This window comes from Neodiprion pinetum, chromosome 4 (genome assembly GCF_021155775.2).
Source record: "Neodiprion pinetum isolate iyNeoPine1 chromosome 4, iyNeoPine1.2, whole genome shotgun sequence".
In the NCBI taxonomy this organism is placed as follows: domain Eukaryota; kingdom Metazoa; phylum Arthropoda; class Insecta; order Hymenoptera; family Diprionidae; genus Neodiprion; species Neodiprion pinetum.
The window spans coordinates 32,338,855-32,363,333 of NC_060235.2; the positions used below are offsets into that span (position 1 = coordinate 32,338,855).

Sequence of the window (24,479 nt, forward strand, 5' to 3'; positions counted from 1 at the left end):
AAAATAATGAACAAAAAAATTTGTCACATTAGCAAATCATCTCGTTTGCACAATTTACCTACTACTTTGCATTAATACTCAAGATCTCGTAGGTTGCATTCTTTTTACCGCATATAAGCGTATACCTAACAAAAATTACCATCACGCCTATTATTGTACAATTAAATAAATAAAGTGCTTATTATAAATGGCCAAGGTGATTGGCAAGTGCCCGTATTAAACAGCGTTAGTATACATATAAGCCGGTGGCTCGCAGGCAGGGTCGAATACTTTGAAGTTTGCATTGATTGATCGGGTCGTCCGGGCAGTGCGCGGAATATAAACACACGCGAAGTATATTTATCATGTGAGCGGGCAATTTAGGGGCGATCATTTTTCACGGGGTTGGGTTGACTTTGGATCACGTGGTGTTATTGGCCGGCGGCGGGCCGATGTCACCCTCGCGGACCTTCATCCTGACTGATGGTCCTCCTTGACTCGCCCAACTTCACGTCGCCGGCGCGTTCCTGTTCTCGCAGTTATTTGTTAGCGCACTCTCTATGCTGATCAGAAGACAAGATTCGATCACCGTGTCCGCGAAACCGAAGCCGAACCTGAATTCAGAATCCGGTGAGTCGCAGAAAACGTGCGATATTACGGTTTTGCAGTCTCATGTACACCGCGTTACTAGTACCTATAAATTATTTCTCCAAGTTTATATTTCCTCGCCTCGAGAAGCTCCAGCAGAGCAAAAAGAGAAGGGACTATTCCAATTAGGTTTCTCCAGGAGGAAGAGCGTGAAAGAGGAGCAAGTGTCCCTGCAGGCGGGTATATAGCGCAGATAAAAGAGTCCCAGATTCCGCCGTCTCGAGACTCCTGCGGGAGGAGGCGAGCTGTGTAACGGGCTGCTAAAGATAAGGAAATGAGGTGTCGCGGCCCGCGCTCCAGACCGGAAGGGTGTCTCTCGCCTCGCCGCCAAGATCGCGCCCCACTGGGTTCCCCCAATCGATGGTGTGTAGACCTTTTCGGACCGAGGGGCTTCACCGTCCGTTGATCTTCGGATACCTTTGGAGTCAAGCTCCCGTCTCACCCGACGTAGAATGACCCTCGGTCTGTAATAGATACGATCCCTATCCCTGAACGTGAACTGGACATGTGCATCGCGATGCGTTTCAAGGGGAGTTTAGATTTTTTATTTCGTTCCGCGCAAATGATCCCCTGACGTTCCCCCGTGCGTCGAAAGATCGATTGCCGTGATTTGATCAAGCGATGAATGAGAAACACCTACCCCCGTATTTTCCTTATTTCTCTGTTAATATGACTGTTTGTACGGTATGTCATACGAAGCTGCACTGTAGGAGAATAGAAGAGAAAGGAGAGAAACCTTGAATTGAGAGTCGTAATAAGGTTGAGAGAGATGATGTCGCGTGGGAAACGCATATAACTACTTCCAGTCAGCGATATAACGTATCTCTGAATACAGCAGTAAAAGACAAGTGTAACATTCTATTCTAAGGATAGTTTCGCTCAGCGAAGTGCTACCCCGAGTTTATCGTCGGGAGGTATGCTATCGCCTACGATCTGCGTTTAGGAGGATTCCGTTTCAGTTAGTGCGCGTTCGCATGCACACAATAGGTGGGCACGTAGATTAGGTATACGTATTTGCGTTTATGCGACGGGTAATTGAACGAGCCAGAGGAGCTCTGCAATAATTAAATCTGCGGATTCGCGTAGAGCTAATCGTAAGGGTGGCTGCGGCGTTGTGTGAAAGACAGAGCGAGATGGGAACGGAGGGGGAGAAAGACGAAGAGAGAAAGGATGTTTATACCTATGTGAATCGAGATTACGGTCGAAAGTTATGAAACCGGTTAAATCAACCGAGAGATTAGATCGGCTCGGCCGCCGCCGAGCCTTTCCCAGTTATACGTTGCGTTAAGATAAGAGCTTTTGGGTAGCCTTCGAGCTTTTCGTTGACTTACGCGCACACGTGATGCCAAAAAACTGGACCGTATACCTACCTACAATACGTGGAAATAATAACAATAAAATTAACGATCACCGCCAATTTTCCCGTATAAGAAAGAATAAGACAGCGAGAGGAAAAAAAAAAATAAAAAAAAAATATACAACCTTCTTGGTTGTGCCGATATTGCGTCCTGGCAGAAGTCACTTTCAATTTCATCCAATCTCATTTTCTGCCAAAAGTAAGCAGCTAATTTACCGAACAATTTTCTTTCGTGTTGTTTTCTTTTCTTCCCCCCCCCCCCCCCCCCCCCCCCTCCCCACCTCCGACACCCCGCAAAAATTAGGCAAAAGCCTTCCGTGTTCGGGGATTCGGAAGATGATATTATCATTACAATGTCATTACATACAATTAGGTACAGGTTGCGTGTAACGGGGAGGTTATTCCGAGGAAAGGTCACCCCCGCGCAACACCCGCGGTTTACGGAGCCGTATGAATATCGCATCCCTCCACCTCGCCCCACGCCGTTCTGCCAACAGCAGTTTAAAGCCAGCAATCACATTGCATAATACTCCCATTAGATAACATAATCGAAAGTGGATTTATGCTGAGACGGGTGGAAATGGCGTGGGTTGACGGGTACCGGAGAGGAGGGAACGGGATGCTGGAAAGGGGGCGCGGGGGTAAGAGGAAGGGGGGGGGGGGGACTCCCCCTTCGAAGGAAAAGGCGATGCTCGCGGGGTCTGCAGGTCTATATACTTCGAGCGAGGGTAATATATTAATGTCTGTAATATCGGAGATAATATTTATGGCCAATCGAATCACAAATACATACACCCGGTATTTCCCTTCAGTGCAGCCATCAGCCATCAGTTGAACCGTACGACGGTTTAAGGAGGATGGAAAAGAGATTGCCGTTGATTTTTCAAATTAGACTAATTCTTTACCAAGTAATAGGAAATTAAAATTTTCATTTCTAATCTACTCAATGATAAAAGTCAAGGTAACTTGGAAGGGGGTTTGAAATTTGTTTGAATTGGAACGTACCGGCGAATACTGGCAGAGTCAAAAGTACAAAGTATTAATTGGCGTCTGACAATAAAATAAAATCCCTGGAGACTCATTGCAGCGGCAGCCTACTATTGTCAACTTTTCACAGACGTTCGGTTCGTTTAAATGCAAATCACAGTAAGAAACTTTACCAACCGCTCTTACGTCTCACGGAAGAAGTCCCTGAGATATAAAACAAACCATCGTACTATAAAACGGGGATCCCGGCGTCGTTTCTTTCCCTCGTATCGTTTCATACATATACGTTGCAACGCTATTTTCTACACGTATACATAGCATGTAATACAGTACATCTTTTTATCACGGATACAAAATCGTGTTACACTTATTGTTAACCATTTTATACATTCCCACAGCCACAGCGACGTCGCTATTCGTTGTAGAATCAGCCTTTATTAACGCTAGATTATATAATATTGCTACAAAGGGTGAAATCACTCATTTTGCCACCCTCCTTTATGATCTAGTAGTCATCATAGATAAAAGACTCATAAAAGATTTCATATGTCACAAAATGAACAAGGTCGCTGCGTTCACCAGTAATATTGTGAAAGCAGTCTTGTTTCTGACCTCACACTAGAAAAACGTATCACCAATAATGAAGCATTTTCATTGCTTAATTTCTTTTTTGCTTAATTGATCACTTCTTTCCGCTCAACGACTCCCGATATTTTCTCAATAACTCACGAGAGAGTTAAAACATTATATACGCGATTGCAGTTCTGACATTTTCCTTCTAGAAATAAATCGTTCTGCACATCGATACGAAAATGATAATGGTAGTTGTATTGAAGACGGTGGAATTAACTAGTGAAGCAAATAATCAGCACCGGCACTGTGAACATGTAGGTACTGTCTGTAATAAATAACGTTTGATAGGGTATAATAGTGTAGTTATATACGCCCATGTGCAATCGTGGTTAACATAAAATAATGTGTGGTATCGAGCATAGGAGATATATTCCATTCGCGTTGTAGATTGCTTCAGCTTTCTTCGCATCGTTATATAGAATATCTTATTAGTTCGCACCATGAGGCGTATACATAAGGTACGTACGTGTTGAGATTAGATATGTGGAAAAAGTGAGAGAAAGGGGAGGGGGGTGAGAGAGAAGGGGGAGGGGGTCGAGAAGGGGGGAGACAGGAAAGAGGATCTGATTTATAATCGCTTCGCGCTATTTATATCTGACGTTTCTCTCAGTCTTTCTTTCTTTCTCCAAAAATCGAAGGGAGAGAGAAATAGAGAGCGAGAAAGAGAGGAAAAAAACACGAAGACAGAGAATCATTGTCTTCCCGCTTTGCCCCAGACCCAGTTCCAACCCCAATCTTTCAGTTCGAGTCGCAAGAGCCCCGTAACAGATGCACCCCACCACCGAGAGACAGCTTTTTAAACTCCCCAACCCGATGTTGCGAGTTATAATTCCCCCACCCACACTTCATCCCTTATACATCTGCTCCTGGATGTCCTGATCCTGGCAGTAACAGTCTCAAACGACCGTTAGATATTTTCCACCCGATTTACCCCCACCATCCACCCTACCGCAAAGATCGCATATGCGATACTCTTCGCGTGTCTGATTATTCGTCTGGATTTTCATATTTTTCACGTATCAGCGAACAGTTGGTATATTGGTAAAAATAGGAAACCATCTCGTCTCGTAAAAATCGTAGCGTCGTTCATCGCCCGAGATGTTTGACCAGCAGGCGATTGGAATTGAAGAATGAGTGGAAAAGTTAGGCGGTGAAGGAGTATGAGAAACAGGAATGGAAGAGCAGGCACGGTGTTAACGACAAAAGCATCTTTCCAATTTGAAATTAATTAAACTCTTGATCGGGAGTTTGAATGGAGTCAATTTCACTTTTCTGACTGGTTGTTTTTTTACACGTTACCCGTGCTAGAGGTAAACGAGTTTTTCTTGTTCTAAGAGCTGCGGCTTGATTTATTTGGTAAATAGGTCCCGCCCGTTTTCACGGGCATTATAACTTTAAATAGTATCGGCATTGTCTAACGAACCCCGGGAGGAACGTACGCCGAGACGAAGGAAGCTGCACGAGCTGTCAAAATTAACACCGGGAACTACGTGCAGCGATCGGAGAGAATCGGACGGCTCAGAATTTACATTTCACTGTGCGACACCTCCTCGTGAGTCAGCGCTATTCGTCGATAGAGACTCTACCGCTTCTAGGATATGATTGGATTTGGTTGTTAATTCAAGAGATGGCTTCTGGCTTTGCGACTCGACGTATATGCAGAGTGTACCGGTGCAGGAGCGGATGATCACCGCGATTGCCTTGTGAAAATTTCACGGTGGTGAGAGCTGACCGCAACTTATTAGCATTCTTAGTCGAGCGAGCGAAGCGTTGCCGGTTATAACAACGCTAACACCCCGTCTCTACGTAATCGAAAACCAGGCAGAGTAATCATTTCGAATATTTTTTACCTCCAGGGCGTCAAACTTGAATCTATAAAACAATCATGTAAAACTAAATTTTCCTACTATTCAAATCAGCCGTTACGTCGTTCATTGAGATTTTATTGCAGCGCGACGCTGCGAGGCATTGCACGGAAATGAAATATTTTATATGCTACAGACGAAGGTGCGACCGGTACTTTTTCGACTCTGTAATATCAATCAATTACACTGCGATATGAATGGAAGAAGACTTCGCGCTGTTTCAGCAATGAAGCGATGACGTCCCAACGGTGATGTCATCTTGTCATTATTATTCCAGGATGGTGTCTATCGACAGGTATAACCCAGGCTCGTTCAGCGCGCAAACTCTTCGTGTGAGCAAAACATTTTCATAAATTTCAATTGTCTTTCCTCGATCTGCCTTTTAGCCTCATGTTACATTATACGTTACAAAATAAACCTCGGTTAACAGATGAGCATTATTTATTTTTTATTTTCTTATGTCTTGAAAAGTTATAAACAACCTTCCCGAATTAGGATTCTTGACAACAATACGACAAGGAGAGTCAGACGCGAATTACGGATGAAGCCCTCATCAACAAACTTGGATGCGAAAATACTTTCGCATTCCCTCCGAGGTGTCACTGCAGTCATTTGCTCGGAATTCAGCTATTAATCGATGCCATCCGGGGCTGCTTTGCATTCAAACCCAACGCGAGGGGACAACTCGACCGACGTAGAGTGACGTTCGATCGTTGAAAAACGAAATAGCGGAACTACGGATGCGCGTGTTTCAATGCATTCCGGCCCTTCGTATATAGTATCTGTCCCAATGACGGTGATGAGACAAGCTAAATCCTGCAGGAGACAATCCCTGATTGCACTACGAACGCGAGGAACTCGAACCTTTATCTTCTACAACGGTGTGATCCCTGATCCTGACGAAGGTATAATACCGGTAGTCCGTTATTGCCCGGATGGCGAAATGAAGGTTGCACATCAACGGGAAACGCGATGAATATCCTTGCTCCGGGATTCGCCGTTCTCGAAACGCGAAATAAACGCATCACCGAGACGCGGACACCGATTCGGAACGCGTAAGTAGCAACGTTGGCTGTTGGAACGCGATCTCGAAAGCGCGAGCGTCATGTTCGCTCGGGCGTAGACGCGCCGATGGATTCTCACGTCTAGGTTCTGACGTCCACCGTCTACCCCTCCTCGTGATCTCAGCCTCCCGTTTCGCCGGAACCTTTTCTTACCTCCGCGTCTTCCTCGGCCCATTCAACAATCCGAGATACGGTGAAAAAATGCTCATTCAGGCAGCACCTGAGACCGGAACGCTTGCCCGGTGCTCTAGAAAAAATGCCTTAACGGGCTCACGACTGTTGATAATCGTTTAGGGTAAGCTAATCGAGGAAAACCGTGACACCGACACAATTTGTAAAAACAAAATGGTAAAAAAGCGACCATTTAAACTATTCCTGCGTATGAATGCTGCCCCGGTATATCATGCCCCGGCAGAATTGATAAGAAGCGTTTAGCAAACTATTAATCCGAGTTCTATTCGAGCTACGTGAATCGTTCGACCATTGGGGATCAAAATACTTTGCAGCTCTTTCAGAATGACGTTGCGATTTCATTCTGAAAATCACTGCTTTCGAGTGGATATCGAAACCATGGCTGTTCCTTCGTGCAGTGTGCTATGCGATGATAAGTTTTCGAATTTCTTATTTCAGTGCCCTAGTAAAGGTTGAATTATGGTTGAAATTCGCGTCACGTAGTTTGAAAATTTGAACGAAACTTTTGTTCGAATTAACGTAACGTAACGTAGCTTCTTTGCATGCTTCATCCTGACAGGTCGTTTAATTGCTTAACCTCGTTTCTCACAGCGAAAGCGGTCACGATTCCCCAGAGACTGGACCCTGACTAGCCCATGATCAGCCGAGATCTAGCTGTGGAATTACGTAACTAGGCTAGGTAGCCCAACAGATTGAGATATGGTAAAGAAGACAATACGCAGGATGATTAAATGAAGCTGGGACTCTGACAATCAGCGAGGCCTTGCGAGGAGAGCGCAATTTAGACAAGCGCAATTCGTTTCCCACGCGGATCTTGCTTTGCTTTACCTCAGCTCTCTGCTTCAAGTTATGAATGGGAACCGAGGCCGCGTTCTCGAGATGGCAGTGCTCTCCTCCATCCGATTAGACCTCGACGATCAAAGAAGTACGCGTCCGCAGGCTGGCCACAAAATTTACGGCAATTGCTCGGTAGATTATAATCCCGATCTAAAAACGAGGCTCGCTTTAACCACCTTGCACTTTCGTTTTCTTTGCTGACGATGATTGTCCTCGTCATGTTTTTGAATAGAAAATTAAAAAATATGAAAGGATTTGCTCGTACAGGTAAGCATTTAACGTTAAATTTAGTCGAAGATGAGAAGAATTTTCAGGATCAATTCACGCGGTGAAATGTTTTTGTCAGGTTGAATACCCATTCATTCCAACAGATGATAATTCACTGTAAACTACAGTGAGGCGGCATGATTTTTTATAGAAGTAACCCCCACAGTTTTGCTCTGATATAAGATAAAATCAACACTAAATCGCAAAGTCGATGCACCGTAGCGGTGCTATTTAAACGATAAATGGTCTGTACCTTTCGCTCAGAAAGAGTTTTAGATCCTTCCCAACTTACTGGTAAAGTTCTTATGAAGTTCAGTCGCTGTAAAACTATAAATAAGAAAGTACCAACCCGGAAATTGAGAAAATAATGAATGTAGTAGTCGTTCAAAGGTCGAAAGAATAAGAAGAGTGTATGTAACACGCGGTTCACGCTGGGTTTTGTTAGTTGAAAACTCCTGCGTCTAACGATTGGAGGAAAAAGGTTGAAACAATTAGTCAATATCGCAGTAAGAACGGGACGATAAAAAGCAACGCGAGTCGGAGACCGTTAAATCCTTTTTTCTTGAATGGGTCCAATCCTTCGCTGAATCGCGGGTATATAAATTTGAAAAAGCATCGGTCTTCGGGACAGGAGCCTTCAGCGATGAAGAATATATACAATGTATACCTACATATCCTAACGTCTATGACGAAGTTAAAGAAACCGCGCACAGCTGCATAGTGTAGCAAAATCCCAATAACGCGACTCCGTAACTCGTGATGTAAGGAGCCACGGGCAACGGACGCAGCAACCGTGACACGTCGATAGTGATTCTTCACGCCTTCCTTGTTTTTGTCGAGTGCACGGTCCCGCCGCGGTATTCCACGTCCCATCATAAGGCCCTACACAAGATCAGAGGCATTGTCTACAATTCCGAGTCCTGGGGCGACTAGGATCATCATTTTTGTTCCCCCGTCGGACAATAGGGCCCACTTTTAGTCACCGCAATTTAATTGAGCTTGAATAAAAGTTTTCGTTTAGTAACTGCAGGGCACCACCTCGGCGAGAAATTGTGCAATTTTAATGCTCTTCTTGAATTTCACGGTTTCACGACCCGAGCCGAGCTGACGATGAGCTAGATGCTGCAAATCGTTCCTCTTTTATCGCCGTTCGTGTGCGCGTAGACTCCAAAGCTTAATCTCGACTGTTTCGTGTCGCCAACAGCGTCTCTTTTAATTTTTATAGAAAAAAAAACTTGCTTCTAATTATTCAGAGAAACGTAAACCCCGTGAAAATCTTGAAACCATCATTTGAATAGGTCATACAGATCAGCAACTGGGTTTGCCGCATCTTTTTAGCGGCAATCGCGTTCGTATAATTGGATTTGACGTTATACTGCTGCTCTATAGATCGCTGATCATCGTAGCGCAATGTACTAATCGTAACTAGGTGAGCAACAAAAAAATTTTGGGATATAACTGCCGTTGTTCTTTCGACACGGTCACTTTACCGAGAACATGTAAGAAAGGTTAATAAAATAATCTGTGCGGTTGTTATTTTTCTACAGCATTTTAGTTACGCATGATTAAGGAAATAATTGAAATCATCGCTGGCTCTAACGGGGATTGAATATTTGCCAGTCAGTCACGTAACAATTGTAAAGATTAATTAAAAGTGACTGAAAAGGCACGAGCTGTGATAATAAATATCCAGTCGCGCTGCGAAGCGAATTGAATTTTGCTTATAAGGTGATTCAAGTAACAGCTAGAGCTAGTGTTTTATTTCTCGCCGATCATTAATCACTACAACTTCGTAAGAAACGATCGCATTCCGATTCCATTTAAACTTTATTCTTCAATTCTTCTGGTTTTCGAATCGATAGAAAATTAGAAATGTAACACGTGACAAAGTGACTTGACGAATGGTTCTCTCTTTTAGTTATTCAATTTTTTCACTCTCCTCTCGAGATTAATCAGGTAATTTTTCACGCACCGTCGTGCACCGCGACAAAGACACGGGATGAAAACAAGGAAGACATTTCGTCACGCGGCAAACAGTGTATAGGAGGTCAAAAAATACAAGACATCAGCGACTCACGATTCACTGTAATATGCCATCCCAGCCATACGCCGATGGTCAAAGAAGTCAGGGTGCTTTTTTCAATCGGCGCTCAATTTTGCATGATTGAAAAATCCGACATTCCTAGGTTTTTGCCATTCGACTGATGGTACGTGCCATTATCACCTTGATTTATTCAGAAATCATCTGCAATTGAGTTCAAGCTTGAACTGTTTTCTAAGAATGCATAGCGTTACTCGGTTGGAGCCAGGAGGGTACTATTTATACCTATCTACCTGTAACTTAAGCGTTGGTCGTTCTGTCACAGTACATCGCTTGAATTCACAATTGATTTCAACGTCAGTCTTCACCATTCGCTACCTCACAAATTTGTAGATACATACGAATCGATGCCTGTGATTCTCGAAAATTGTTAGGCGATGTCATTGAGCATGGCGCTTCTGTATACGTGACGTTGCATGCTTCTCGTATTCTTCGTTAACATCGTATGTTTTTCACACAAGACTATAACTCAAATCCAAGACGCCTACCTACTTTTTAGTTTAATTCTTGGAACTGACATCTATTTTTAACTTTTATTTCCTTCTACCAATCTCGTCTATAACGCTCACCTCAGAATAATATAATCTCAATGTCGTCCGTAAAATTATAATATCGCGTTCAAGTGTAACTAACCCAGATTCATTTCTTTCTAAGGACAAGTTATCAAAATTTAAAAAATATGGTCTCTAAATTATTGACCATTTTGTTCAATTATCGGCTTCCTAATATCGGTGAAAGAGTTTTCTTTAACTTAACTTCCCGTACAAAAACAAAATAACTGTACGAATTTTCCTAAAACACTACTCTTCGCCACAAATATGCTAGTAGAATGGATTTAAATATGCTCATCAATAAATAATCCAGCTAAAATGGTTTACAAATTGTAATAGTTCAAAAACCAAGGCTTCATCGGTAAAGAAGATGTCAGTCACAGCGGGATCTGCTCCGCTTCACCGAGCGTGGGGAGCGGTGCTAAACAGTTCGAGGATCCGCCGCAAGAGCGCAGCACTTTGCAAGCCAGACTGCGGTCGGCGCCTGGCGGAGTTAGACGCGCAACCGCATTTACTTCCCTGTCAAGATGCCGCAGCGCACGCGACGCGTGACGCAGTGGGAGTGAAGGAGGATCGGAGCGGAGAGAAAGAGGGGCGGATAATCGCGCTAATTGAGTGCAGATAGGGCTCGTTGACGGCTCCCTCATTACGCCAGCAGAGGCCCAGAGGAGTGTCCGACTCAACCGCACGCTTGTCAAGCCAGTCCGACCGGCTACTAAGCTTACGCGTCACAGAGAGCGGGACTGACTACACGGACTGCCGCAGGAAGACCCTGTAATGTAATCTTGCAGGGAGCCTCGCGAGCGAGTAATTTAAAAAATTGCTCTGTATCTGATCAATGAATTCGATCAGGATTTTTTAATCCGTCGGAAGGGGGGGTGATCTGATCTCTACTCGCTGGGATATGTTTCCTCGAACTTTCAACGAACGGATATAATATAAGCTCAATCTGAACAGCGTTTCGTATCATATCTGTAAAGTTTGATCGTCGATCGTTCATCGGGTGAAAAACGTTGCGTGCATCATGCGGGTGCATGAGACTAATTAGAGAATAATCTTTATGGCCGATGGTTAACGACCTGTAATTATGACTTTTGCGAACTGAACTTGGCATTAGTGAGCACTAAATACTCGTCGAACAGGTACGATTATTAATCCAATCCTGCAGGTACTCGGAATTATTTTTTGCGGCAACCGAATTAAATTTTAGAAGGAAATAAAAAGGAATTTGTATTTTGAGACGAACTTGAGGAGAAAATTTTTCAGAATCTATAAGCACGTTCAAATGCCTTGCTCGATTCGTCTGTCCCTGAAGTTGCATAGTACAGCGGCAGAGACTCGCGCGCCATTAAAACTTTTAGAGAATGAGATAATGGATCCACGTATTCATGGTCAGTTCGACGAGTCTGCAAGCAGCGAAGGTATGAAAAAAAGAAAATCCATAACGGAGAAAAATGAAATATTGAAATTAACCATCGGTATCGCCGCAGATGAATATCGAAATTTACCGCTGACAACGGAGACGGCCCCTTTTAATCTCGGTTGCAAAAACAACTTGCATTGCGTACACTTTTAGCCGCAATCTGGCAAATCGGTTTATCCGTTTATCCGGTTATCGACCTAGCATATCATTAGAGACGCGAGAGAATAACCTTTAGCAAAAATATCAATAGATTATTGGCAGAGCCAGTGGGAGAGAGGCGCGGTGATAAAAGCTCTCTATCTAGCTCCTTAAGGCTTTTCTTATTAAGTTCACATTTTCTCATAAAGTGGCGCGCGGGGCGGTTTCCTCCTGGAATACCAATGAGAGCGGGATCTGCTCTCCTCTCCCTTCGCCGCCTCCTCGCACCCCGGGGGCTTCCGGGTTTTTCCGCCTGCTATGGGGTGTGAGTATTACCTAGCAAGGCAAAAGTCTTCAACAGTGATCGATCCTTCGGGTCAATTTGAAGTGTCCAAAGTTGTATCGATTCCTTTGACCGTAATCAACTGTTTAATTGCTTACTGTACAAAGACATGCTTTTCTTGAGCAGCTTTTTATTTCAGAATAAGCAGTGACGCCGATATGCTTTTCAAGTTTGTCAAATGTCTGTAGGTACAATATTTACTCCTACAACGCTGACGGCGTATTCGGTGAATTGAACTACGAGTTTATACATTCGTATTTCACCTCTCTTGGAACTTATGAACTGTACTTTTCCGCGGTACTGAAGTTTTTAATACGTTATACAAATTTGAGTACCACTTGGGTACGTTTTGCCTGGCATAAACCGTCAAATGAGCAACGATTGATGCGTGGATAGCTATAGATATAAGCTGCACCAGCATCAAGAGTAACGAAAGCTTGTACAACGTTCTCAAGAAATTTCTACAAATTCGCGCGGGGCAGCAGCTGGCGCCATTTGTCTTTTCGAGGCATTAATCATTGAAGTATCTAAATGACGGGATTCCGATGCATTACCATATAAATGACATCATATTTCTGGTCAGGTTTCCCCAGTTTGTCGGGTCGCCCCGCGCGTGATGTATGGACGCGGGCATATTGGCGAAGCCGCCCTTCCACTACATCACCCCTATCGCCTGGTCTCCCGGTTTCCCAGTTTGCTAGTTTCTTCGTTGCCTGGTTGCCCGGCTCTCCCGATTGTTCGGCTGTCAGCAGTCACAGCCAAATGCTTCGACTGAAAAGGTTCTCGACAAATCCCCGTGTATAATACGGTGGAGTATGCAAAATATGTCGCATGCGCACACGTAATAACCAGTGTGAAATTATACGTCGAGAGAAACAAAGAGAGGCGAGATGCAACTGAAGAAGAAGAAGAAGAGGAAGAAGAAGAGAAGTAAGCTGGCAGAGAGCCGAAGACTAAGAGTAAAGCGACAAGGAAGAATTTCCCTCTATTATTCTCGGTGAAGAACATCGGGGCAATTTGTCTCTCTTATATACCATCCCTATATGCCTACTTTATTTGTCATTGTTTCGAGTGAGGTATGTATGTACATTCAAATAAGGTGACGGCAGCAAAAAGAAAAAGAAGACACCGGTAGCCAGTGGCTGAATTTCATGCAACTGGAAAGAGCGCAGAACATGGTTTTATGAATTATAATAATAACATGCGAAAAAAATAATTTTCAAATGTTACGGCTGAATGTTCGAATCTGTATAAGAAATAATATATGAGCTGGATGTGCATTATACGTGTGGTCAGTTTCGGACTTGGTCAGCGTGGTGGTCAGTGATCGAGGTTCGACCCGGGTTCCTCCGACCGCAGAGGTTCAAGATACGGGAGTAGGGGGAGGAATGGGGAGCCTGTTATTTTATGGGGCCAAATTATACACCTCCCGTAAAAATATGAATATGGTGGCTTCATTGAATGAGTGCAAAGACATTGGATCCTGCGCGAGTCGATGGGAAATTTATCTGCCGTGCCGAAGAACGCGCCCCTCGATTCTTAACAGAATTAATTATAAACAATTAAATTTAGTGCGAGGATGCAGGTATGTGTATATATATGTATATACATAGCTGCCTATAAACGTATTCATGAGTACTGGCAATCAGTCTAGTTATGCATATTAAATAGTTACAAGTGTAAGAAAACGAGAAACGTCCTGCGGTATTAGAGATTAACAATTTCTTCATTGCTGAATTACGTTTGTTCTTCTTCGCAGTTGTACACCGTATAGCTAACTATTCGTAATATTTTGAAATTGTTACAGTGGACTTGTGCTATGAATCCTTCAGGTCACGTCTGAAAATGCAGGGTTGCCAAATGGATCGTTTTTTGGCGTGCAAAGAAAGAAAGGATTTGTTGAATTCACTAAATATGGCGGAAAAAAAATTAAACCCTTTTTGATTCAGTGATTTTTCATTTGAGTTCACAATCAAATGGTCAGAACCAAAATTTATGATATCAAGTGAAACTCCAATTATATGAATTAACAAAATATTTCTTTCGAAATCTTTCGTGGTCATATTTGGTGAATTTAAGATTTCTGTTTTTGTTTGTACGATCACTGAAGTTGTTTGAAACTTAATTTCTCGCGCCCTACGAGCCGCGTGGTAGTCAGTTCAGCCGGTGCGTTCAACGCGCAGGTTAATATCCTTGCTGGCAAGGAAAGGGTTTTAATTGAGAAGCGAAAAGAGGAGATGCAGGAGTAAGGGGCACGGGATGCTGGTGCAGCCAGGCAGGGCGATGGATGCAGCGAGCCGAAGAGAGAGGGAGAACCGTATTAATAAACCCGCCCGTATCTTGGGAGCATCTAAATCTATCGTCAAAAGGTTATAAGGTTGTACGGATGCTTATTATTGGTGCTGACCGTGGCCGGGTGATTTACCGGAGGTTATGCGTGTGAACCGAGGTTCACGTGGGCGCGGGGCTCCTTGAACGGCGAACAGGTGCGCCCACGGTGGCGCGTTCACCCCCCGCTTCGGCCTATCGATACCGGCAAACTAATTAAAAGCTAGACTTGGAATAATAGAACGCATGTTTCAATGTGTTTACACGATATTAAACTAAGTTTCTAATCAGATGTTCCCGAGGTTCCGGACCGCCTACAGAGGGCGTAGGAGTTTTCAACCCGTTTTCTAATGTCCGTCCACCTGAAGTGATTGTTACATGTCTGGAATTGTTGACACCTACGAAGAAACACCCTCTAATTATACTGATCTTCAGAATTTCATCTTGTGTAGTACGAGTATCTCGGTATCGAGAAATAAGTGCAATAATTGTTGGAAATGAATGATTGATAATGAAGCTGATGTAGCAATGATTAAATCGTTTGCTGCTCCCACTATTCGATACGTTTTTTTTTTTTGTGCCATTTCACCCCGACCTGGGCTCTATAATCGGTCACGTCACGTCGTAGACTTTTGGCGGAAAAATTTTACGAGGTAGACGATATTAGCCCAATCATACGACGTGCCCATTTATAGCCGATTAGGCGAAGTGGATGATCCAAGAATTTCGCGATTAATAAAAGCATTATCGAAGCGGCAACCATTATCTGCACCATGTGAGAATTCTACTCCTATACGGATGAACGAACGTATAATATAGATGATTGCTGCACTACTTAGGTGTATGTACTGCACGAGAAGTGAATTATTACGACTTTCACTATGGCTTAAAATTCTTCAGATAATTATGGGTATACTGGCATCCTGAGAGAAATTGGTCCTGCAATTTATGAAAATTAATTACCTCAGGGATTCTAATTCTGCAGTCTTCTCCCGAGTGATACTCAATCTCGATTACGATCATCGCGTACGTTACGCAAAGAAGGCTAAGACGGCCGGGATTTTACCTATCTATGCACAGGCCGACGATTCTAGTAGCTATTGGAGTAATTTAATTTCTAACGAAAAAAAAAAAAAACACATCAGCGCCATAGCAAAACGTGAATAATAATCGAATTATATAATATTTATATTACTCGTCAAGTCTTGCGCAAGATATCAACTTACAATTTATTTACAACCCGGAGAATTTTTTTTCCTCAGGGAAATTGAGAGATCAAGTATAGCTAACACTTTACGATGTAAGATCTTCCAAAGGTTCTAACTTTCGGACAAGTGACTCACTTCGTTGGCTTATCCCAAACCGCCCCAAACGACCCTTACTGTACTACCCCCACTATCGTGACGCGGACGCACTTCCTCGTTCAGCCTCTTTCTAGCATAACCGCAAACTGTGACGAAAGAATTTGATCCAAAGGGTATTCATCGTTGAAACAGAAAAGATTTAAACAGGTTATCGGTCCGGTTTCATTACTGATGAATTATTTATCTGTCGACTTACAATTAGACGCAAGTACGCATCGTGGATTAACTTCCGGGATAGTCGCGAAGATAAAATGCTGCAAATTTCAGCAACGATTGAAGCGGAGATCCAGACATGTCCTCGATACGGCAGTGTGAGCCGCGCCGTGCATCTCCGCAGGTATACGGAGGAGGATACATATTTTAAAGGTACACCTCGATGTGTGCAGGTTGAGCGGATACGGGACGGCAGGGCCAAGCGGTCGCGCGGGTATATTTCAATTATTAGAGGGAATTACTCGTGGCGTCCATCATCTCCTATACTTATTTTCTGCTGGCCACGACCACCACAACTGCAGTATAGCCCGTTTCTATGGTGGCCGTGGAACCCGAGAGCAGAGAGACGCCGAAAGGACCGAGGCGAGAGCTGAGCCGGTGCAGCGGTGGTGGGCATCTTCGGAGCACATCATCAGTCCGGTGAGAAAATAGCCTTCAATTGTGATTACAGGGACGGCGGGCGGCAGGCGGGTGCGCCAGGTTCAGCCTCGACCGACTATCCATCCGGAGTCTTACACACGTGTGTCCGTGTCCATCCGGCTCTTCGTGTGGGCGGGTACCATTCCACCCCACTGACGGTTTTAGGTAATAAGTCAGCCCTGCTCGCGTTACCTATCTACCTGTCCACCTTCCCCTCATGCGGTGCGTTGTAAGGTCGTCTCAAGTTACCGCGGTCCGAGCTGCAAATCATCGCAGCTCCACCTGGGATGCCTTGATTCTGAACGTCTCTCCGCGTGCCCCAATCCGATCGCGATTGCAAACTTTACTAATTTCCCGTTACAGAATTTCACGCGTGACCTTCTTTTATTGCAATTCATGCAATTTCGAAGTGGCAAAACGACTTACAGGTACTTTAGTGTGCAAAGAAAAGTGGCTGAAAAAGCAGCTTGATCACTGGGAGTCGGCAAGTCTTGATCACAGAGATAGACCCTGGTCGTTAGACGGAAGTGCAGGCGCTATTGAAGTTTGAATCGCACTTACGTTTACCAGAATCTCGTTACCGCGGTTTTTTTGTTCATCTTTGAGCCATAGTGGATGTACAGAGTTTCGCAGGTAATGCGTGAGCCCGAAGACGTCGGTATACAAGATACGTGTTTCGGTGCGGCTACAAGTATAACTGTACATTAGGCACACGTATGCGGGGTGAATATAGAAGTTTGAAAGGTGGAAAATTACTCGAGACGAGCCTTCACGTACGTTTGGCCAAGGTTCGTACGCCATGTGTCCAATTAGGTTCATCCGAGGAGCAATCCTACCAGCGATCCGGCAATCACACCGTGAACGAACTCGGCCCGCGACCGGCGTTGCTTTACACCGGCAGAAATGTGCAAGAAGAGACAGCGTGTCCGAGGCGACGCCGACGTCGAGACCCGAACACGCCCACTGTAATCGCTCGCGGAGGACTCGACGTTACGTTCGTCTGTTACACGTCGCCAATTTCCCCCTTTGGTAAACATATCCCCGATGCAATTTCTGCAGAGATTTATTTTCGCCTGTTTTCGAAGAGTAATCGGCGCATGCAAAATTGTCGAGGTTCATGGAAATTCGAACAAGTTGTATACGTAGATCAAAAGCTGAGGTTATACTCACGAACCACGACATGCAAAGATAGGAATGTTCTGATGAAATTCTTACCTGGAACAGAAGAGAAGAAAACAAACGACAAGTCAATTGACCAGGTATAAATGAGGAATCAAGTGCGCAGTATATCCGGCACCGGTGGATCAGTGCATACATTGAACCGTTACGAGTGGTCCGGGAATGGATGTAATGATGTCACGTCGCTAAGTTCTTGGCAAATTCCACACTCGACGCCCGCGCAAAAAGACAGTTAGGTAGGTACACATCCTCATATCGAAATTCCAAAGGACCCGCTGCACTTAGTCCATGACTCCATCTAATCTAGTAATGTGCGCGCCAAGGGAGAAGGCTAGGGAGAGGGTGGGTATATACGGTGGTCCAGGAGTCTCGGGTTCATTACGAAATCACTCCACTGGGAGTCGTACCGTCACATCTTCTCCGGTTCTTACTACCTTATGCTTATGCCCACGTTTGCCAACGCGCAAAGAGGATTGCTGAGGAGCAAAGTCTGCCGCGAGTTGAGGAGCGTTGAGCCCGCATATGCATCACGTATGTGCGCGGCGCGAGCTTTCGTGATAAATAATAATGCTAAGGCGTGAGCGGTTATACCTGCTGCGCGCGTAGGGCAAGCCTGCCTTTAATAGCATAAAAGTAAAAATTTATGACCGTTTGGCGGATAGATTAGATTCATAATTTCGCGACCAGGCGCGGAAGAGAATTGCCTGTAAGGAACCAAGTTTTTTGTGAATTTTTATGGATATCAGTTCAGGGCCTTGGCGATCTTATCCCTTTGCAGAAGTGAGTCTGATACTAGCGCAAAGTTGCGCGTATTCCGATTCAACGGCTAATTAACTATAACGTCGTCGCCTCGAGCGAAGAGGAGGTTCTTGGGACTGCAGCTTTCTCGGTCGCTGGAGGCTGAGTGAAAAGCCGTGTTTGGAGAAGCGATATCTGCATTCTATGCTCCGAGCTGATTCGTGCCTGACCTGCCTCACGCTGGCACGTTATCCGGAATATAAATTATAATAAGACAAATGTATATCTTGGCAATCTTTCGCCGTAACTCAAGCGCGGGAAGAAGTATTTTGAATAAGAATTACACGACGTTTCTGGAGTCGAAGATAAAAGTTAACAAGAGTCTGAGAAGTTTCGGAATTTATACAGCATTTTATAGATATATTTCATAATATACCTACAGTTCGTTCAAGCATCTCCCTCTCAACGACTACAGCATCCGATAATATTGCAAGGTATAAGCCGGGACGAAGCCCACTTTACAAATACATCGTTCGTCCAATAATGTACAACAGCGATATATTTCCTTGTTCAGCACGGTGAGTGACACAGTTTCACTTGTACGACAGGTTTTGGCATGTGTTACAAAACGTCGTTAGTATCGCAGCGTGTCGTCAGTGGTTCGTGTAAACAGTGTGTAAGTGTATATTTATTGGTAAGGGAACAAGAGTGGTTTTCAGTCGCCAGGTAGTAGCTGTTGACCATTGGCTACCTGCTCACCTACATTTCACTGCATCTGCAGTTGGGCGCGAGCTATCCGTTGGATAGTAATAAAATGGATTTATAGGCAGTTTATCAGGCTATGCCAGCCCGTAAAATTACTATAAAGTCCAATTAAACGGTGATTACGTGGGCTTTTACGCGCTGCACAAGAGTTGTTATACACCCCGCGACACGCAGGGCCACTCGGTAAGTCACGCGTCTTCTTAGGAGTCCAAGTTATAAGGCGAACGAAGTTTTCGCTAATGTGCCTTGTTCCGCGGTCCACGTTCCTTGTTCCAACAACTATAACATTCTCCTTAAGCTCTAGGCTACTCCCTTTTCCTAACATCCACCCTGACTTTTAAGCTTGGGGAATTTACACCTGGATTAGAGATAACCCGAGCCACTGAATACAAGATGCACTTTATAATGTGTCAAACGATGAGCTGCCTCCTAAGCCATTTGAAAATTCGTCGCGGTTCTGACTTGGCTGCAGCTTAAGTAATTGTGACTAAACACTTTTCTTTTCATCAGCGTCAAGCAGACAATCGCAACATTTTTTCATTTAATTTAGTCAATTTTCACCCTGGCACCTAAGATTATTTTGTCCGTTGTTTGCCCACTGGACTACGTCTTTTACGTAGAACGGTCGTTTACGCAGGATCTTTTCTCCCTCGACGAGATGCGTGTCGACTCACTCCAAAATTGCCTCCCCCGGTCATGATGCCAAGTGGGGCATTTATATACCAGCAGCCTAGCGACCCACTTAACATCGAAAAACGTGAATCCGACTCTTGGCGAAACATTATGAAAAATTAAAAACCGTCTGGAAGCTGAAAGAAATGTCTGCAAGACGAATAAGAGAGTCGAACAAGCAATCTTCTTCGACTAATTGAATAAGGGGTGGCAGTTAAGGGTTGTTCTAGTTCACCTGGCAGCAGGATGCGCGCTTCCACCGTGCGAGACTTGGGCTATCGGCCACAGCTGCTGTTCGCCTTTATTCTAATCAGTATGCGCCGCCCAGCGTCCGTCGTATTGGCGGTCGATCCAGTTGCTTTATGACGTCACGACTCGAGGGCGGCGTGGCGCGCACGCGCTTCCTGGGGGTCGGTCATCGGCGAGACCACCACTCACGGGGCGCCTCGCTAAACGAGTATTCCGGAAGAAGAATTACTTATTCCGCCGTAGTTCGCTGCGAGGAACTTGCACTTTATAGAGCTAGCCGCAAATCCGAACTGCGGTGTTAAACCCCGACCTTGCGGTGAGTCACGTATAAGTTAGACTCGCTGGTCGGACTGGTTTTTCATCGATTCAAGATGCGATTGAAATTAACTGCGATATTCCAATTACGAGCGTCAATCTCATTAGCGTCTGTGCGGCGTACCGCGTGCTGTGCATCGGCTGCAAATGATGACGGAATATTTTTTTCACCGCTTGAATTGTTAGACGGAAACCAAATGATTTCGCTCCAAATCTGTGGGGCGTCGGACGAGACCCTCGTTAAGGTTGGGATCAAAACCTCCGCAGGTGATCGAGACGCGGGCCTGGTTTACCCGGAACTGGTATCGCGCTGGGCCCATTGTCGCCTAGTCGACAGCAGCGAATCCGCAAAATTAGAATTTCTCGTGCGGGGCAGTTGATGCTGAGCCTCGACAAAAGGTGAAATATGACTAAAGGGAACCGTAACTGATGCGCAATGCCAACAATCCCCGTCACGTTTCCCGGCTCTTGTGGCTCTCAGTAGGAATACTTCGACCCGTTGAATGCGGGGCTTAATTTCAGCTCGACGTGAAGTCGCAACTAATTTACGTCTAGCCAGGCTTATTTATATCAGTCAGAATCGATCATTTGAGCACACCGCGTGTTTGCATTGAGCGTGTCGTAGTCGTGCAGGCGGGGTAAAAAACGTGTCGAATTTGCATTCTGATATTTGATTAGGTATCTAAAGACGTCCTCTTCGCAGTTGTATCTAAACGTACGGGAGGCTAAAGTGGCCGCAGCCAAAGGGGAATCGAGGCGAGAACGAGGGGGGGCATCGGCTTCAGCCGGTGGCTTTCGAGGGGTGGCGGCAGGGGGCGGAACGAGGAGAGATCCGGCGTCGGGTTAAATTAATTACGAAGGCCGGATCGCGGGCAAACCGCGGCCATAAACAAGCGGGATGATCGGACCGTCATTAGTCGGATAGGCTTGATAATAATATGCATAGCTCGGGCTGTAAGAACGCGTTACGTGTTCTTTCCCGCACCGTTTCCTCTTGGCCCCTCTCACTCCCACCACTTCTGCGTTATTACCTCGTTCTGTATTTCTTTCCCTTCGTACGGCTAAGAAACAACTATTAATGGCGGTAATCACTTATGTGCACCATAGGATCTGAACGGGTCCAAGTCCCCGCTACTGCTCAGTTCTCGGGTTGACCCTCATTGGTACCGACTTTTCCCGCTCTTATCGGACTCCTCAACAATAGCCCTGATACACGTTCTCCTCGATATATTAGTTTCAAGAAAAATTGGATCAATCTATTACCCGTAAGAACGATTTGCTTCGAACGCCATTGAGCCCTCCTCCAGATCGTGTATATAATTAGTGATACAAGCGCGTGGGCAGGCACGAGGCATAATGACGACGGTAACTAAAGTTTTCCGTGTAAAACGTGTAACACGAATACTCATTACCGATATTTTACACCTGCTGTATCGTCTGATTGATTGATCTCATTCAAGGCATTGTGAATTGCTAATTTCAGACATCGAAAACAAATACTCGAGCTTCCAAAGATTCGTTATGACATTTTCAACCAAAGCATCAATTCTGTTTGATATACTCACGTTAGTTCCCTTTAACCCTTATGTGCGCACTCAGCTTTCACAACATTAGTGAGCAATGGGTACCCACGTATCCGTCACTAATTTTTATTATTTTTCAATTGCGAATGTGAACGAAGCCATCCAAAATCGAGTTACTTTATCAAATAAACATTCAAGACTTGTAAAACAGTTCGGTCGCGTAAAGGAAAATCGGAGCAAGGATTCCGAGCGCAGATATTCGAAATGTTAATGGCAATGGTAGTAGCGTAGCATGGCTTTCTTAATTTTTTTATTAACGTGTATTATGTTACTAAAACATTTAGCAATATTAAAACTTATTTCCACGTGACTAAATCATTTTTCATCTATAAGCGGGTACTCGGGTGCTCCCCGTGACTACACGTTTTCAACCCCCATATTTTTATGGTTAAAGAATTATTTTTCAATGTTGTAATATGGAAATAGCTTTTCAACAAGTTGAATCACGAGGATCAGGTAGCTTAAATCAAATAAAAATTTTCAGACAATTACTAACAAAAATGTGAAAGAGTGGGCACCCGGATACCTGGGTTCGCACATACCTAAGGGTGAAGTTATGGAAAGTGACGACGGGTGAAAGCGCGGGTCTCATTAGTAGTTAATAAGCTTTAATACCGTTCTGAAAATAAAGTGTATAGAAATCGAAGCTTAACTGTTCGACGGTGTTCTATAACTCGACAACGAGAAGACATTGCTCGTTATCGGTACAATTAACGATCCCTCTTTCCTGCTACGTACGAATACACTCCAATCGTTCGTTGTTTTCTTTTTTTTCACAATTATTGTTTTGCTAGTTTGACTCGCTCATTTATTTCAGCGCTAATCGTAATATTGGAATATTCACGAATGAGGAGCTCGCTGAGATATCTATAGGAACGAATTCTAAATTCAATACTTTTTTTTTCACAACAGGTAAACTTGAACATCTTGGTTTTGCAACATCCAACCAGGAAGTAAAAAATATTTATCCGTGTCCCGACGATGCGATACGGTGCGATGTACAGCGGTATAATAATACGAACGGCGAGTCATAAAAGCAGCAATAATTGCTTCCGCCACGGATATCATAATTAATTACGATGTGTATGACAGGCGTTTAAAATTTTATTGAATATATTTTGTTTATTTCAATAAGCGATGTTCCGAGGGACGAGGTAATCTTGAATTCAGAGGCGCGGCTACGATTTAAATCCGTTTTGAAAAGAAGCTACGAATCTGGGTACGTTTCAGTATTTTGTACCCGGTGTGAACGAAAAGCAGCCTCACTAATTACATCTGACCTTTCGTTTCACCTACACGCATCGCTTTTATTCACAAGTGATTCCCGCTGGGCAAGACTCTCTATCTCTCTCTCTCTCTCTCTCTCTCTCTCTCACTCTTGGTATAACATCTCACGATTTGAAAACTTAATTTGAAGGAACAATAAAAACAGGACAAGCCACGGCACCGCTGGTCGAAAATTTTCATTTCTACCGTGAAGACATGTCGCGCCATGCTCCGGTACATACGTACGCATACCAACACGCGTTATGTACGTGTAAACCGTACCTAAGTAAGTTCCGTGCAATGGTGTACTACCTACTTGAGCAAAAAGTGGTCACCCGCGGTTTCTTGCTACGTTTTCAGTAGGAAAAGACCGTTATAGTTCGGCCAGACATTCGAACGATCCGGGTGTTGAGATACCATCCACGTCGTTGTTCGCGTTGTTTTGTCGTCGGGAAGCGATAGGAAACGAGGTATAGACACCTATTCAACGTGACAAGCGCGAAGCGGGTTCAGATCACGAGCTCGGCTGTCAAGGGGGTCCGATATGCTCCAGAGATCCACGAGAAAGTTTATTACCAAAAAATAATGCAAACGTTGCCAGGTCACGCGCGGGGGTTGTATTCTTCGGCTAACATGCATCGGACGGTAAATCAAGGTCATGTGTAAAAAGAAGTTACCATGACCATCGGACATCTGTACGTCATCGTCAAATGTCTTCAAAATAATGTTATTTCGAGTTAGCCGATATAAATCTTGCACAAATGCGTGCAATCAAGAGAGAATCGCAAGTTTTATAAGAAATTACACAGCCTGCCTTCTGACTGTGCATTAAATAGGTATGCGTATAAAAATAAAAATTTCGTTCCACCTGTTATGTAAGTGTGCCGTTGTGCGCAAAGTATGTGAGAGTTAATAGGAAAATATCAGGCGAACGTTATTTTATTTCAGCCGATTCATCAACTCGGCACAAAAAACTTCGTTATCCAACAAAAATACAGACGC

At 44.3% G+C, this 24,479-nt stretch overlaps 1 protein-coding gene across 7 annotated transcripts in view; it reads right to left on the reverse strand.

Annotated features, from left to right (window-relative positions):
- Positions 1 to 24,479, reverse strand: part of LOC124216791 (protein trachealess) — a 179,049-nt gene that overhangs the window by 59,155 nt on the left and 95,415 nt on the right. The gene's annotated exons all lie outside the window — the stretch shown is intronic.